Source organism: Hyperolius riggenbachi, chromosome 1, assembly GCF_040937935.1.
Source record: "Hyperolius riggenbachi isolate aHypRig1 chromosome 1, aHypRig1.pri, whole genome shotgun sequence".
In the NCBI taxonomy this organism is placed as follows: domain Eukaryota; kingdom Metazoa; phylum Chordata; class Amphibia; order Anura; family Hyperoliidae; genus Hyperolius; species Hyperolius riggenbachi.
This window is the reverse complement of record NC_090646.1, coordinates 217,253,119-217,266,341: the sequence shown is the minus strand read 5'-3', so window position 1 is coordinate 217,266,341 and position 13,223 is coordinate 217,253,119. Positions and strand designations below refer to the sequence as shown.

The window sequence follows — 13,223 nt, the reverse complement described above, 5'->3', positions numbered from 1 at the left end:
ATGAATCTTCTGGATAAGTGTTGACCTCTCCCACACTGGCCAGGCGTTCTCAGCTGACGAGTCAGTCAAGTCGTTTCTTAAAGTGACTCTGTAACAAAAATTACAACGTTTTTTCTACCATCCTACAAGTTCCTAAACCTATTCTAATGTGTTCTGGCTTACTGCAGCTCTTTCTACTATAACCATCTCTGTAATAAATCAATGTATCTTTCCCCTGTCAGACTTGTCGGCCTGTGTCTGGAAGGCTGCCAAGTTCTTCAGTGTTGAACTGTTCCTCTATGCACACTCCAGTGTGTGTTTTATTTACATAAGCCAGCAGCTTCTCTGCTATCTTATCAGTGATAGAAGAGAGCTGGATAAAAATCCTCCTCTGGAGGCTGTAAAAGGAGCTGGTCTGTCACATATTGAGGAATTAACCACATAGGCAGAGCTGTCTGCAGGAGTGATCTCTTGAGATTCAGAAGTAAGGCTGTATACAGCCTGCTTGTGTATGGATGTATTTTCTATGTGTGGACATGCTGTACATCAACCTACTTCCTGTTTTGGTGGCCATTTTGTTTGTTTATAAACAAACTTTTTAAAACTGTTTTTGACTACTTTTAATGCGGCGGGGAGCGGCGAAATTGTGACAGAAGGTAATAGGAGATGTCCCCTAACACACTGGTATGTTTACTTTTGTGCGATTTTAACAATACAGATTCTCTTTAAGCTGTTTTGTGAGTAGACTTTAACTCGAAGCATTTGGCTGGATCTTCCTTCAGTTTGTTGGCTTTATAGTGGTCTGACAGCCCAGATAGAGCCCCTTGCAGTGATGTTAAGGACTTCCTTGGTAAAGGACTTTCCATGAACTGATTGCCAATGTACTAAGTCACCAGTCATGCAAGAAATTCAGTGTGCTTCAGAAATGCTTGCCAAATGCCACCTTCCAATGTTAGGATTTGCTAAACAGAAAAATATGGGTCTGTACTTTACTAAGTATGTATTGCTATATATAGTATAATTGTTCAGGTACATATTAAATATAAAGTAATAAAGTGCAGGAAACAACGTGGCCTCTATTAATTTCCCCAGAATGAACAAAGCTTAACTAGTAAGAAATAGCTCATGATAAAATATCTCAGAAAATAGTGTTTCTACTTACGTCTCCTGAGAAATCTGGCTAAGGACAGTACATTAACCACTTCCCGACCGCCGTATTGACAAATGGCGGCCGGGAAGTGCACCCCGCAAGGACCGCCGTATAGACAAATGGCGGCGGTCCTTGTAGGGGCATGGGCGGAGCGATCGCGTCATCAGTGATGCGATCCTCCGCCTGGCGCCGCTCACCCGCCGCAACATCCCGCCGGCCATACGGAAGCGCCGGCGGGATGTTAACCAGACGATCGCCACATACAAAGTGTATAATACACTTTGTAATGTTTACAAAGTGTATTATACAGGCTGCCTCCTGCCCTGGTGGTCCCAGTGTCCGAGGGACCACCAGGGCAGGCTGCAGCCACCCTAGTCTGCACCAAGCACACTGATTCCCCCCCCCCGCCCCAGATCGCCCACAGCACCCATCAGACCCCCCCCTGCCCACCCCCCAGACCCCTGTTTGCACCCAATCACCCCCCTAATCACCCATCAATCACTCCCTGTCACTATCTGTCAACGCTATTTTTTTTTATCCCCCCCCCCCCTGCCTCCTGCTCCCTCCTGATCACCCCCCACCCCTCAGATTCTCCCCAGACCCCCCCCCAGACCCCCCCCCCATGTACTGTATGCATCTATCCCCCCTGATCACCTGTCAATCACCTGTCAATCACCCATCAATCACCCCCTGTCACTGCCACCCATCAATCAGCCCCTGTCACTGCCACCCATCAATCAGCCCCTAACCTGCCCCTTGCGGGCAAACTGATCACCCACCCACACCAATAGATCGCCCGCAGATCCGACATCAGATCACCACCCAAGCGCAGTGTTTACATCTATTCTCTCCTCTAAACACCCACTAATTACCCATCAATCACCCATCAATCACCCCCTATCACCACCTGTCACTGTTACCCATCAGATCAGACCCTAATCTGCCCCTTGCGGGCACCCAATCACCCGCCTACACGCTCAGATTGCCCTCAGACCCCCCCTTATCAATTTGCCAGGGCATTATTTACATGTGTCCTTCCCTGTAATAACCCACTGATCACCTGTCAATCACCTGTCAATCACCCATCAATCACCCCCTGTCACTGCCACCCATCAATCACCCCCTGTCACTGCCACCCACCAATCAGCCCCGAACCTGCCCCTTGCGGGCAAACTGATCACCCACCCACACCAATAGATCGCCCGCAGATCCGACATCAGATCACCTCCCAAGCGCAGTGTTTACATCTATTCTCTACCCTAAACACCCACTAACTACCCATCAATCACCCCCTATCACCACCTGTCACTGTTACCCATCAGATCAGACCCTAATCTGCCCCTTGCGGGCACCCAATCACCCGCCTACACGCTCAGATTGCCCTCAGACCCCCCCTTATCAATTCGCCAGTGCAATATTTACATCTTTTCTCCCCTGTAATAACCCACTGATTACCTGTCAATCACCTGTCAATCACCTATCAATCACCCATCAATCACCCCCTGTCACTGCCACCCATCAATCACCCCCTGTCACTGCCACCCACCAATCACCCGCTGTCACTGCCACCCATCAATCAGCCCCTAACCTGCCCCTTGCGGGCAATCTGATCACCCACCCACACCAATAGATCGCCCGCAGATCTGACGTCCGATCACCTCCCAAGTGCAGTGTTTACATCTGTTCTCTACCCTAAACACCCACTAATTTCCCATCAATCACCCCCTGTCACTGCTACCTATCAGATTAGACCCCTATCTGCCCCTAGGGCACTCAATCACCCGCCCACACCCTCAGAATGCCCTCAGACCCCAGCCCTGATCACCTCGCCAGTGCATTGCTTGCATCTATTCCCCCCTCTAATCACACCTTGAGACACCCATCAATCACCTCCTGTCACCCCCTAGCACACCTACCCATCAGATCAGGCCCTAATTTGCCCCGTGTGGGCTCCTGATCACTCGGCCAAACCCTCAGATCCCCCTCAGACCCCCTTCCGATCACCTCCCCAGTGCATTGATTGCATCTATTTTCCCCTCTAACCACCCCCTGAGACACCCATCAATCACCTCCTGTAACCCCCCTAGCACTCCTATCCATCAGATCAGGCCCAATACAACCTGTCATCTAAAAGGCCACCCTGCTTATGACCGGTTCCACAAAATTTGCCCCCTCATAGACCACCTGTCATCAAAATTTGCAGATGCTTATACCCCTGAACAGTCATTTTGAGACATTTGGTTTCCAGACTACTCACGGTTTTGGGCCCGTATAGGAACCCCACAAGTGACCCCATTTTAGAAAAAAAGACACCCCACGGTATTCCGTTAGGTGTATGACGAGTTCATAGAAGATTTTATTTTTTTGTCAAAAGTTAGCGGAAATTAATTTTTATTGGTTTTTTTTCACAAAGTGTCATTTTTCACTAACTTGTGACAAAAAACAAAATCTTCTATGAGCTCGCCATACACCTAACGGAATACCTTGGGGTGTCTTCTTTCTAAAATGGGGTCACTTGTGGGGTCCCTATACTGCCCTGGCATTTTAGGGGCCCTAAAACCGCGAGGAGTAGTCTAGAAAACAAATGCCTCAAAATGACCTGTGAATAGGACGTTGGGCCCCTTAGCGCACCTAGGCTGCAAAAAAGTGTCACACATGTGGTACCGCCGTACTCAAGAAAAGTAGTATAATGTGTTTTGGGGTGTATTTTTACACATACCCATGCTGGGTGGGAGAAATGTCTATGTAAATGGACAATTGTGTGTAAAAAAAATCAAACAATTGTCATTTACAGAGATATTTCTCCCACTTAGCATGGGTATGTGTAAAAATACACCCCAAAACGCATTATACTACTTCTCCTGAGTACGGCGGTACCACATGTGTGGCACTTTTTTACACCCTAAGTACGCTAAGGGGCCCAAAGTCCAATGAGTACCTTTAGGATTTCACAGGTCATTTTGCGACATTTGGTTTCAAGATTACTCCTCACGGTTTAGGGCCCCTAAAATGCCAGGGCAGTATAGGAACCCCACAAATGACCCCATTCTAGAAAGAAGACACCCAAAGGTATTCCGTTAGGAGTATGGTGAGTTCATAGAAGATTTTATTTTTTGTCACAAGTTAGCGGAAAATGACACTTTGTGAAAAAAAAACAATTAAAATCAATTTCCGCTAACTTGTGACAAAAAAATAAAATCTTCTATGAACTCACCATACTCCTAACAGAATACCTTGGGGTGTCTTCTTTCTAAAATGGAGTCATTTGTGGGGTTCCTATACTGTCCTGGCATTTTAGGGGCCCTAAACCGCGAGGAGTAGTCTTGAAACAAAATTTCTCAAAATGACCTGTGAAATCCTAAAGGTACTCATTGGACTTTGGGCCCCTTAGTGCAGTTAGGGTGCAGTAAAGTGCCACACATGTGGTATCGCCGTACTCAGGAGAAGTAGTACAATGTGTTTTGAGGTGTATTTTTACACATACCCATGCTGGGTGGGAGAAATACCTCTGTAAATGACAATCTTTTGATTTTTTTACACACAATTGTCCATTTACAGAGTTATTTCTCCCACCCAGCATGGGTATGTGTAAAAAATACACCCCAAAACACATTGTACTACTTCTCCCGAGTACGGCGATACCACATGTGTGGCACTTTTTTGCACCCTAACTGTGCTAAGGGGCCCAAAGTCCAATTAGTACCTTTAGGATTTCACAGGTCATTTTGAGAAATTTTGTTTCAAGACTACTCCTCGCGGTTTAGGGCCCCTAAAATGCCAGGACAGTATAGGAACCCCACAAATGACTCCATTTTAGAAAGAAGACACCCCAAGGTATTCTGTTAGTAGTATGGTGAGTTCATAGAAGATTTTATTTTTTGTCACAAGTTAGCGGAAATTGATTTTTATTGTTTTTTTTTCACAAAGTGTCATTTTCCGCTAACTTGTGACAAAAAATAAAATCTTCTATGAACTCACCGTACTACTAACTGAATACCTTGGGGTGTCTTCTTTCTAAAATGGAGTCATTTGTGGGGTTCCTATACTGTCCTGGCATTTTAGGGGCCCTAAACCGCGAGGATTTCTCAAAATGACCTGTGAAATCCTAAAGGTACTCATTGGACTTTGGGCCCCTTAGCGCAGTTAGGGTGCAAAAAAGTGCCACACATGTGGTATCGCCGTACTCAGGAGAAGTAGTATAATGTGTTTTGGGGTGTATTTGTACACATACCCATGCTGAGTGGGAGAAAGATCTCTGTAAATGGACAATTGTGTGTAAACAAAATTAAAAAATTGTCATTTACAGAGATATTTCTCCCACCCAGCATCGGTATGTGTAAAAATACACCCCAAAACACATTATACTACTTCTCCTGAGTACGGCAATACCACATGTGTGGCACTTTTTTGCAGCCTAACTGCGCTAAGGGGCCCAAAGTCCAATGAACACCTTTAGGCTTTACAGGGGTGCTTACAAATTAGCACCCCACAAAATGCGAGGACAGTAAACACACCCCACAAATAACCCCATTTTGGAAAGTAGACACTTCAAGGTATTCAGAGAGGGTCGAGTCCGTAGCAGATTTCATTTTTTTTTGTCGCAAGTTAGAAGAAATGGAAACTTTTTTTTTTTTGTCACAAAGTGTCATTTTCCGCTTACTTGTGACAAAAATTAATATCTTCTATGAACTCACTATGCCTCTCAGTGAATACTTTGGGATGTCTTCTTTCCAAAATGGGGTCATTTGGGGGGTATTTATACTATCCTGGAATTCTAGCCCCTCATGAAACATGACAGGGGGTCAGAAAAGTCATAGATGCTTGAAAATGGGAAAATTCACTTTTTGCACCATAGTTTGTAAACGCTATAACTTTTACCCAAACCAATAAATATACACTGAATGGGGTTTTTTTATCCAAAACATGTTTGTCCACATTTTTCGCGCTGCCTGTATACAGAAATTTTACTTTATTTGAAAAATGTCAGCACAGAAAGTTAAAAAAATCATTTTTTTGCCAAAATTCATGTCTTTTTTGATGAATATAATAAAAAGTAAAAATCGCAGGAGCAATCAAATAGCACCAAAAGAAAACTTTATTAGTGACAAGAAAAGGAGCCAAAATTCATTTAGGTGGTAGGTTGTATGAGCGAGCAATAAACCGTGAAAGCTGCAGTGGTCTGAATGGAAAAAAAGTGGCCGGTCCTTAAAGGGATACTGTAGGGGGGTCGGGGGAAAATGAGTTGAACTTACCTGGGGCTTCTAATGGTCCCCCACAGAAGTCCTGTGCCCGTGCGGCCACTCACCGATGCTCCGGCTACGCCTCCGGTTCACTTCTGGAATTTCAGACTTTAAAGTCTGAAAACCACTGCGCCTGCGTTGCCGTGTCCTCGCTCCTGCTGATGTCACCAGGAGCGTACTGCGCAGGCACAGACGATACTGGGCCTCCGCAGTACGCTCCGGGTGACATCAGCAGGAGCGAGGACACGGCAACGCAGGCGCAGTGTTTTTCAGACTTTAAAGTCTGAAATTCCAGAAGTGAACCGGAGGCGGAGCCGGAGCATCGATGAGTGGCTGCACGGGCACAGGACTTCTGCGGGGGACCATTAGAAGCCCCAGGTAAGTTCAACTAATTTTCCCCCAACCCCCCTACAGTATCCCTTTAAGGGGTAGAAAGCCCTAGGTCCTCAAGTGGTTAAGCTGCAACTCTTTGAAACGCCACTGAATTACAATGAGTTTTACATTTGTAGAGACAGACAACCTATATTGCAACTGTGTATAAGCCTTTAGTAAATCAGGGCCACAAACTGTGCTAATTCAGGAAACAACAGTCATATAATATGCCACACGTTCTCATAAATACACATATATACAGTATGTCTATCTAGATTACAGAACTTTAAGTGACACTGAAGCGAAAAAAAAAAAACATGTGAGATCATTAATTATATGTGTAGTACGAATAAATAACAGACCATTAGTAGCAAAGAAAAGAGTCTCATACAGTATTTTTATTTTCAGTTATATAGCTTTTTTTATAACATTGCATGGTTCTCTAATATTTGCAGTTTACAAACTTCTCTCTGCATTTCAAACTATGAAACAGAGCAAAGTTAATGACCCTTTTGAACTTTCCTCTCAGTTAAAACCCTAAACAAACAAGAAACAGTGAGAGACAGGTTGAGATAAGTAGGTCACAAAACAGCACTGTAGCCAAATAAGTTTGGTCAGAGAGCTCAGAGAAGCTCTTTTGCATAGATAACAACTGAAGTTTCTTAACTGTTCCTGTACTGGAAACAATATGAGTCTCATATGTGTGCTACTAATGTTCTATTTCTTAGCTGTACTACACATACAATTCATTATATCATACGTTTATTTTCACTTTATTGAACAAGGAAAATGTGAAAATAGAAAGGACTATGCTCTTGCTAACAACCAGCAACACATTTCATGGAGTTTATATATCACCTCTTACAATTATACTTAAAGAGAAACTCCAACCTAGAATTGAACTTTATCCCAATCAGTAGGTGATACCCCCTTTTACATGAGAAATATAATGCTTTTCACAAACAGACCATCAGGGGGCGCTGTATGACTGATTTTGTGCTGAAACCCCTCCTACAAGAAGCTCTGGGTACTGCGGTACTCTGTGCAAACTGCCACAATGTAACAATGTTCACAGACAGGAAATGGCTGTTTACAGCTGTCTCTAACAGCCAAAACAGCTAGGAGCAGCTACATAACCTGCCCACAGTAAAAATGTCACCATGTAATAAATGTCAGAATGTAAATCGGGGAGAGGAAAGATTTTACAATGAGCAAACACTGACTAAATCATTTATACATAATTATGGTAAAAAATGAAGCACTTTTTTTACTACATTATTTTCACTGGAGTTCCTCTTTAAGAAGGACAGTGTTCTTGGAAGGAGTGCTCTCAGCTGGAATTAACAATAGTGATTGGTCATGCTTTCAGGGTGCTAATAAGCAGTTTGCAGGCATCAGGTGACACCTCTACATGCTTTGGAAAGGCACTCAAAATGATCATAAATGATTGAACAGTTAGGCTTCATACAGACATTAGATAATGATTGCTTGAAGCTACCAACACGTGAAGCCACTAACATGTGATAAACTATTCTACACCCATTTGGAGAAAGTAGCAGTATTGCTCCTAGTTAGCCATCAGTAAAAGCAAGAAGTTTTGAATCAGGATGAAGTCAGCGAATAAAGGTTATCATCCTGTTTCAAACCTTCTTGCTTTTCCAGTCAAAGAAACAAGTATGCATGTATTTGACCGCAGTTGCATGATCATCTAAAAAAATATTATAATAATCTTTCTATAGTCCAGTATGGCACAAGGGAGGGATTAAACCTTTTTGCCGCTTAATAAAGCACAGATGTTAATCGATCCAGGGTTTCCAAATTTTGTTTTCAATGGTTCTTCATCTCTGGAGAAACATAATCAGGCTTATCTATATATATAATAGAGTAAGTGCCTCAACCTTCAAACAAGAAGAAGAAGTAGTGCCCTGCCCCCAGGGCCGGTCCAAGCAAGAAGAAGGGGCTGGTCCAAGCAAGAAGAAGAAGTAGTGTCATATCAAAGCAAGGGCAAAGAGGGATAATTTGCATATTCAGTAGCAGTGCATTGTGAGTAACCACAAATGTTCACTTATAGCGGATTTATTGCAGATTTGCTTCTGTTTTAAGAAGGAAAATTACACCAAGCTTTGCTTTTTTTAGTAGGAGGGATTTTTGGTCTCTTTTATCCCCCTATACATTTTTAGAAGTTTGGGTCACCCTGAGCTGCTTGGTTACTCTGTTGTACTGGTCCAAGCCCTATCTCATACAGCCTTATCAATCTCTGCTATGGCTGGCATTCATGAAAGTGCTGTTGGTATGGAGTATCAGTGTGGGAAAACGGCCGCAAGGTCGGGGCCAGCTTGCTGGCACGGGGACTTCGGTTCCCACCCGGCTCCCTCTCGGGGGAGCCACCCAGACCATGTGGACACGGTTGCCACATGGCCAGGCCCTTTGGGTAACCACTGGGCGCAGTAGGGGTCCTCCTCGGAGGACCCCAGGATCCTTCAACCCCTCGGGTGTTGGAGGATGCCACCCCCTGAGCCGAAGGCAAAGGGGGAAGGTTCCCTTCGGGGAACAACCGGAAGGGCCCTGCAGCATTGTGGGGCCCGTGGCTACTCGTGCACGTTTTGTGGGGGTGCTTTAGGGCACTCACGCTTTTTCCGTGCACGGGGCTAATAGCCTTGCTTACCCGGGACCTCTGTTGCATGCAACAGGGGCCAAGAAAGCTTAAAAAAAAAAAAAAAAAAAAAAAAAAATCAGTGTGGGAAAACACTGCTGATGGTGTTTTAGACTTCTGGCTGCTGATTCATAAAAAAAGTATCCAGGTGCAGTAGCAGTGTGGAGAGTCCCCGAACTAGGCTGGTGGTAGGCTTGCGGAGATATGGAAGCTGCCGAGCTGATACATTTCTCCGTGTTCCGCTCTACTGCAGCTGCCTGGGAGGTCTCTGTGTCTCCATTCACTTAACATTGTTATCGCCACATCAGAGGCAGCAGTACTTCCCGACCTCACACCGCTTGCGGTGATCTTTATGAATTAACATTTTGCTACATTTTTTTACAACAATCACTGCACTAGGCGGTGATTTATCGCTCTGCTTGGTAATGTCAGCTTTTGATGCGGAAGGAGCCCTTATGAATGCAGATTTTGCTACGTGTGCGGGAAAGTCAGCTGTTTTAAGCATTTCCGCATGCGGAAATGCTTTATGAATGATAGCTTATGTAGTGATGAGAACCAAAGGTCTGAAATAGGCTGTCACATGTGAGTTTGATATGACTGTGTAAAACGTAAAGCTATAGGCTTGCTTGGCTTACTAAAGGCTCATACACACATTAGACCATAGTCTTTGGAAAATGAAAGATCACAGACCAATATTACCCCCCTTCCATGTAGTATGAGAGCCATACCTACACAGTCTATTCTATGGAGCTGCACTCGATATCAGACAGAAATCTTTGCAAGATGCTGCACACAAACATGCTGTAGACATTCAAAAGATCAGTATCTGCAAAAGATCTGTTCCTGCAAAAGATCCGTTCCTGCAAAATGCATTCATAGTCTATGATATCTGCAGATCATCATACACACCTGGTTTAACAGACATTCATCTGCAGATCAGATCCACCAGGATGGATCTTCAGATCTGCAGATGATTGTCTGATCTGCAGATGAATGTCAGTTAAACAAGGTGTGTATGATGATCTGCAGATCCCATAGACTATGAATGCAATTTGCAGGAATGGATTTTTGGCAGGAACAGATCTTTCGCAGATACTGATCTTTTGTGTCTGTACAGCATCTGTGTGTGCAGCATCTTGCAAAGATTTTTTTTCTGATGGGGAGTTCAGCTCCATAGAATAGACTGTGTAGGCATGGCTCTCATACTACATAGAAGGGGGTAAAATTGGTCTGTGATCTTTCATTTTCAAAAGACTATGGTCTGATGTGTGTATGTGGCCTAAGGGTGAAAAGGAATTATTTGCATATTTAGTAGCGGTGCATTGTGGGTAATCACAAATGTTCACTTATAGCTGAGTAATTGCATATTTCTTTCTGTTTTAGGAAGGCAAATTACACCAAGCTTTGCTTTTTTTAGTAGGAGGTCTTTTTGGTCCTTTTTATTCCCCCTATACATTACGAGTGGTTTGGGTCACCCTGAGCTGCTTGGTTACTCTGTTGTACTGGTCCAAGCCCTATCTCACTCAGCTGTATCAATCCCTGCCATGTACTGATGAGGACCAAAAGTCTTAAACAGGCTGTCTACATGTGGATTTGATATGACTGTGTAAAATTTAAAGCTATATGCTTGCTATACACAAGCAGCTCTGGATGCTTGCTTGACTTACCAAGGGGGAAAAGGGGTAATTTTCATATTTAGTAGCAGTGCATTGTGGGTAACCACAAATGTTCACTTATAGCTGAACTATTGCAGATTTCCTTCTGTTTTAAAAAGGCAAATTACACCAATACAGTGTGCGGCATTGCAGGAAGTGATGACAGTGGAACGCACGATGGAACACTGAAGAGGTGAGTCATCCCCGCCCGCTGCCTCTTACTAATAGTGGTGGCTGCTACTGTGCTTAAGCAGGAGGGGGTGTGCACATGGGGGACCAAGGTGAGGGGGGGGGGGGGTCCTGCTGAGCTTAAGCTGGAGGGGGAGTGCACATGGGGGACCCAGGTGAGGGGGGGGGGTTCCTGCTGCGCTTAAGCTGGAGGTAGAGCACACATGGGGGACCCAGTTGAGGGGGGGTCCAACCCCCCTCCCCACCGCTGTGCCCAATACCCCCTTCCTGCCCTCTACCCCCTTATGCGGCGTATGCTACGCCGCGGGTCGGCTAGTATTACTAAGACTATTAACCCATTTTACCCGCATTTGCCAAAGTGAAGAATCAGTCATGCTCAGTAGTATTCTGTTATAGAATACAAAGTGCAAAATGCATGGCACACTACCAATATGTAGGTTACCTAGGTAACCAGAGTTGCGCTATGCATGCATGGTGCACTACATCATTTGCGTAAATACTGGTAAAACTGGCTTGGGCTTTGTGCACAGGGTCATTTTACTGGCATTTAGTGACTATGCCCTTATATCAGATGCCTGTCTATCATGATGATGAGTCTTTTAAAATAATTTTGAGCCATTGACCTACCACATTTCTGCTACTCAAGTGTTCTTTTTTGCTGTAATTAAACGTTAAACTGAATTTAAAAATGAACAGTCCACTATATACTATAAGCAGGATGTAAAGCAGAATAATGAGACTTAGAAGTAAGGGGAGGACCCAGAAAGGCTATAGCTTATTACCATTCATGAATAACATAATAAATAAAGAACAAGGTATTTTTATGTAAAATTCTCCTTTCAGTAAAATTGAAACTGCCATAATTTGTAACCCCCGAAAAATGTTTTTATTGTTTATTTATTTAATTATTTTATTATTTATTATTTAATTGAAAGCGCTGATGGTATAAAGAAGAGTATTTTGTCATCTCACTCACTCACTCACTTACTATGTTTTCCTTTATTTAATCATCAGAATTCCCAAAAAGTTATTTTTTTGCTGGTGTTCACTGCGGATAAAATAAGGATTTAAAAACTGTCTTTTTTTCTCTCTGTCTCTCTGTCTCTCTCTGTCTCTGTCTCTGTCTCTCTCTCTCTCTCTCTCTCTCTCCCTCTCTCTCTCTCTCTCTCTCTCTCTCTCTCTGTCACTCTCTCTCTGTCACTCTCTCTCTGTCACTCTCTCTCATTCCTAGGCATGTTCTTTTTAAGCAATTTATTAAGAACCCAATACAATATCTTCAAATGATCACCTACCTTTTTGGACATCATAGTGTATATGATCCTGTGGAGATGAAGACAGGAGTCTTTACTTTCCATAGAGCTGTCTGTCTCCTCTTTGGCTGTGCTCTGTTCAGTGCACTTTAGTGCAAATACAATTTTGCAGTCAGAAAAATCTTTGATTTACAGCTGGCCATTCGACTACATATATACAGCAGATTTTACTATGTTTCACTGCTAGTATGATGGCTCAATGCATATACCAAGCAAGCATCTAATTAGTCTGGATATTAGTGACAGGCCAGTGACCGCAGTGATAAAGCAGTCATTTTTTTCCTGACAAAAAAGGACAGTGAAATGCTTCCAGTCTGCTTGGTAAAGGCACTGTAATATAGATGGACATTAGGTTAATGAAATGCCAACTCTGCCTACCATTTGAAAAATATGGGCCAATTGGAAATTTTGTTCATGGAATAGTAATAAAGCTATAGTTATGTTTTTAATTGTAGACAGAGTGGATATACTATTATTATAGGAAGTGCAGTACTGTTAAAGATGACCTCTAGTTTGACACAATATCAGTTAGTTTTATAGTGAACACCAAATAGAGTGAGAACATAAATTTGGAATGAAGACACCGAGAGGGAACAGGGAAGACTATAGGATCCAGAATCTTTCCTCTCCATAGGTAAGTAACTTATTTTTACCGCTTCAGTTTTACTTTCAGAT

The 13,223-nt window shown here is 43.5% G+C and overlaps 1 protein-coding gene across 1 annotated transcript in view; it reads right to left on the bottom strand.

The window, feature by feature from the left end:
- Positions 1-12,660, bottom strand: part of PDE5A (phosphodiesterase 5A) — a 236,196-nt gene extending 223,536 nt beyond the window's left edge. Inside the window, exon 1 of the mRNA XM_068280494.1 lies at positions 12,531-12,660. The gene's annotated coding sequence lies outside the window, so the exon portion shown is untranslated. The remainder of the gene's footprint in view (positions 1-12,530) is intronic.
- Between the last annotated feature and the right edge of the window lie 563 nt (positions 12,661-13,223).